Here is a 5,283-nt window from a genome sequence, read left to right on the forward strand (position 1 = left end):
GCGCCCAACAATGTTCTTCCAGCCTGTCATGTTGTGATCAAAGAGACCTTCACTGAACTCCAGCTACCTCATGATGTTACCACTGTAGAACCTCCAGAAGTGGCGGCGTTTGCTGCAGAACCTCCAGAGGTGTCAGTGGTTTCCGCCTGTGAATCCTTGTCCTGCCCTGTCATGGCTATGGAGGCCGTGTGTGAATCCTTGTCCTGCCCAGTCACGGCTATGGAGGCCGTGTGTGAATCCTTGTCCTGCCCTGCCACGGCCATAGAGACCGTCTATGAACTCTCGACCTGCCCTGTCACGGCCCCTGGGACCATGGGGACTCTCTCTGTGTTGTCTGTCTCTGCTCTCTCTGTGTGGTCTGTCTCTGCTCTCTCGGTGTTGTTTGTCCTTGTTCTCCTCAGATCCCAGATACTGTCATGGTTTCCTGCCCAGTCGGCTTCCCTGCAGTGGTCTTCCGCTTCAGTCTGGTGGTCTGCTGCTTCCCCATGGTGGTCGGTTGCTCAGGTCTGGTGGTGTCACGCTCCAGTCCTCGTTACAGCTCATTGTTTATTCCAGAGGTTGGTGATAGCTTGTTGCTAAGCTAACAAAGCATATTTTTATCATTCAAAGTAGGATCATTGGTTAAAAAAAGTGCCTGCATTGTAAGTGCAATGCTATACCATGTGAGCTATCAAGCAAGTTTACTACAACAGAAAATCCATACATATTGAGCTGGTTATCTTTTGCAGATGTCAGAAAGTAAATGTTTGAAAATTTTGTACTATGGTCCCTGTGTTTTAAGGTCATCGTATTGTGCAAGGAACTGTGGGAAAATTAATTTATAGCTTTCCCTGTTGTCAAATCAGAAATAAAATTTGTTGGTCTTTTACTGCCTCTAGTGATCATTTCAACTGGAAACTGCAGTGAATTGTATTTATAGGTACACGTTTGGAGTCTTGCAAAATGTTGTCATAATCAGCATTAAACAACATCTTGTTTTTCTTCTCACTCCTCATGGCAATGCATTCTGGGATGGCCTTATTTGTTCAAATATGTTATCTGCAAATACATGCAAGCTTAGCTTTGGCCTTTTCTTGTTACAACTACCTTCATATTGGGACCAAGCCGACAATGCCTTAAAGTGATGCATAGATTAACTAACTGGATTTGGAACAGAACTGGTGCACATTATAAACATATAAAAAGGCTTGCAGTATTTTTGTTTGAAGTATGAACGCACCCTACTGTACTGCTAGAACACTAAACATGCTGAACTGTTATTGGAGACAGTGAATCATAATGAGTAATTTATATATAGTATGTCAAGGGTCTCTTTCTGTATTTTCCTCCTGATAGATTCTTGCCCCCTAATATCTATCCTGGGTTTTGCAACTGATTTATTGGATTTACTGATTTATGAGTTTCACATTTGGGCATCCATACGCTGGACATTGAATTTAAAATAAAATTACAGGAAGATGAATTTAATTAATTGCTTTAGATTGACACCAAGTTTCATTTCAAAGTTCAATTCAAATTCTAAAAATTCTCAGTGTTTTTTTTGTTTTGTTTTTTTGTATATGTCTGGTGGCATAATATCAGTCCTTCAGTCTTTCTTAGAACTGAGAATTAAATTCTTCGACTTATGCTGTCTGTTTTGAAAAGAATCAGGTCAGATGGGCGCTGAGGTTTTGTCATGATTTTCGGCCATGTGGTAAAAGATTTGAGTACTGAGAAAGAGGGGGCCTGGAGAGGTTGAGGAAGGTAAACTAATAGCGTCATTGCTCTGAGGGTGGAGACATGGAGCTGAGAGATATCCTGCAAGCAACAAACTCAAGTGACCCCATTCTCTGCTCACTCTCGCTTTCTCTTGTCTTGGCTCAGTGCTTTGTGAAGCAGTTGTCCAACACACTAGTAGTCATGCCAGCCAGGCAGCTTTCTGGACTGAGGCTTTTTATTAGGAGACGTAATCAATTAGTGTTACCGACTCCAGGAAAATCACACATGTAACTAACCCAAAACTTCAAAGACTCCCTGTTCAGTTTGCATTTCTCACTGCTCCCTACACTCAGCAGGCATTTCTCATAATAATACAAATAAATATATATGACATACTTATTACATAGGTAGATATAGGTAGTATGTACATACATAATTTATTTTAAACAAACAAACAAAAAAAGATTGAAAGAGATAAATGCTTCAAACTGAATATATGCTTTAAACATTCAAAATATACTGTAATACAATATGTAATTTAGTAGTACCTGTCAAAAGTTTATTTAATCAAAAATACAGTAAAAACAGCCATATTGTGAAATATTATTAGAACTAAAAATACCTGTTTTCTTTTAAAATATATTTTAAAATGTAATTTCTGTAATGACAAAGCTGAATTAATGTGACTTTTCTAAAGGTAATAATAAAAAAAGTTTATTCAGCAAGAAAGCATTAAATTGATTAAAAGTGACAGACATTTATTATGTTACAAAAGATTTCTGTTTCAAATAAATGCTCTTTTTTATTAATTAGAGAAACCAGAAAAAAAATGTATAATGGTTTCCACAAAAATATTAAGCAGCACAACTGTTTTCAACATTGATAATAATAAGAAATTTCTGCACTGATAATAATAAGGACCATTATTAATAATTGAGCAACAGTAATATTTCATAATAATGGAGCACTAAATCAAAATACATGGATGGGTATAACAATACAGAATGCCAAGAAAGATTAGAGCTTGGGCCTTTTTTCTCTCTTGAACACACGCACCTTCCCCAGATCCATCCCAGGACTCTTGGCTAGCCCATAAAGAAGTGCAGAGCTCCTTTATAAGCAGTGTTAAACAGCTGGTGTTCTCATATCACAGAGAGCAGAGTGGTGAAACATAGCCTCTCTCTGGGAGAGACTGTCTATTCACATGATACAGAGACTGTAGACAGAAAACAGCACTATAGTGAGTGTGGACAGAAGCACTGGGGTGCTCAGCCAAGAGGAAGAAACACAGACCTGTGCAACCTGTTTCTACTCTGATGGGTCCAATTCTTCTGTATTAGGAGGTAAACAACAAAAGACAGATTTACTCGTGCTCTTTAGCTTCTGTAACTGAGAAGCTTGTGGCTCTGGTCTCTTTATCAGTGTAAATATTGATGTGTACTACACTGGCATCCATACAATGCATTGCAAAATAATTTCTGAAAGTCATTAAGTCAATAAGTTCTGAAAGTCATTCAAACAATATTGTTCCTGCTTGCTGTTATTGCTATAATTATGTCACAGAATCATACACAGTAATTATAATTATACACATAAAAAACAACACTGAAAAAAAAAGTCATAAAATATTTTTCACTCAGAAACTGATCAAATTTAAATTTCAGAAATAATTACAAATAAACAGCAAGTAACACATTAAATTAAACTTTTTCTAATAAAATTTGTAAGAATTACATAATTTTCATTTCACAGTTTTTTGCAAGTTAATTTATCACCTATAAAATTATAAAAGTTAATCTACTGTCTTCATGTCAGTAAATTAATCAAAAGTTGCGAGTAAATCTATCATTTTACTCAAAAGGATGTAAAGTAAATTTAACTTGACTTTTACATTAATTAGAAGCTATGAGTAAATATAATGTGCTAATGTTAAATTAATTGAAGTAAAATGTAATTCACTCATTTTATGTAAGATATATTAAAAGCTATACTCAAACCAATTTTTTAAATATATTTTTACTAGTGTCATGGTGCACACAGCAGGGAGGAACGAGGAACATGCAGACGAGGCGTAAACTCAAAATGCAATCTTTAATAACTCCAAACAAGGCAGGGCAGGGCTGACACAGACAGCACCACCAGGGAGTAACGAGTAGACCAGACGAAATATAACAGAACAGACAGGACTTAAATACAAGGGGTAATCATAGATAATTAGACAAACACGGCTGGACAAGAATTAACTAATGATCACATTAAACAAGGACAGGAAACAAACCAAATAAGGAAACATGAGGCGGGAACACATGACACACACACAGAGGACTGACAACTAGTGGGTACAGGACACTATAGTTAATTTATGTAAGTGAGTATAGCAAAATAAACTGTGACATATTGTGACGAGTCGGCTGCCTCCCCCTGTCCATCATCACCACCCCGTCCCGTATTCGCCGCCCTTCACCAGGCTCCCGACGGGAGTGGGTGTGTGAGAGAGGAGGGGCGCTGAACACCTAGGGCTGGCGGCGTGTGATGAAGCGCACCTGATGTGAATAGAGCCTCATCACTGCCGCCGTTTAAACGCCGAGCGCACCTCTCCTCGGGAGACCGGTCTCTTCCCCGTGCATGCACGCTGGTGTCCTCGTGGGTCCAGGAAGGGTGCGTCGAGCAGGACTGCCGCACCCGTTAGGCGGCTGACGGGCCAGGATGCCGGGCCGTCGAGTCCCCCAGAAGCGCCGGGAACCAAGGAGATGGAAGGAGCCGCACACGAGACGCCGCCGGCCACCGGACTCCGCCCCTTCCCTGGACCCTTCCCTGATGAACACTACCCTCCTTCACTAGCCCCGCGGCACAGTGAGGACACCAGGTTCCCTGTTTATTTGGACACTTTTCCCCTTGGACACTTTATTTTCCCTTTTTATTGTTTAATAAAAACCTCTCCGAGGCTTGACGCCACGCCCACTGTGTCTGTCGTTTGCTCCTCCCGCCACAATATTATACCCAAAAATTCTTCATACACAGGACCGGACCTCTGTAAATTTCTCATGTTCAAAAATTAAATTTGTTCTCTGAATGACTAATTTGCTGTTAAACTCTTCATATAAATGTCTGCATGACATGTATAATTCAGTTTAGACAGTTTGCAAGAATGTTTAGCGTCTGTGGTATGAAAATGATCAAAGACGCTGCCGGAGTGAAGTGGAAGTCTTCTTGAGAGAGTTACGAGTGAGGGCGTGGGCACAGAATTTTTGGACTTGTCTTTTCCACTTAATTTGACATTTTAGAAAGTTGATAAAGTAGGTTGCAGTTTAGGGTCAGCGATATTGTTCTATTATCTTATTTGTAAAAGATTTGAAATAATTTTGGCTAATTTTTATTTTGTTTCAATAGCAATATTCAATTCAATTCAAGTTTATTTGTATAGCGCTTTTTACGATACAAATCGTTGCAAAGCAGCTCTACAGGAATTTAAGTTTCCACAATATATTTATATATTGCAGAACCTTAATATATTTAACTTATGGCAAAATTTGGTAATTCTGTATGTTGTCTGAGCATTGGCATCCTCTGAGGTCCTCTGAGGGG

The sequence above is a fragment of the Barbus barbus genome (assembly GCF_936440315.1).
Source record: "Barbus barbus genome assembly, chromosome: 32".
Classification (NCBI taxonomy): domain Eukaryota; kingdom Metazoa; phylum Chordata; class Actinopteri; order Cypriniformes; family Cyprinidae; genus Barbus; species Barbus barbus.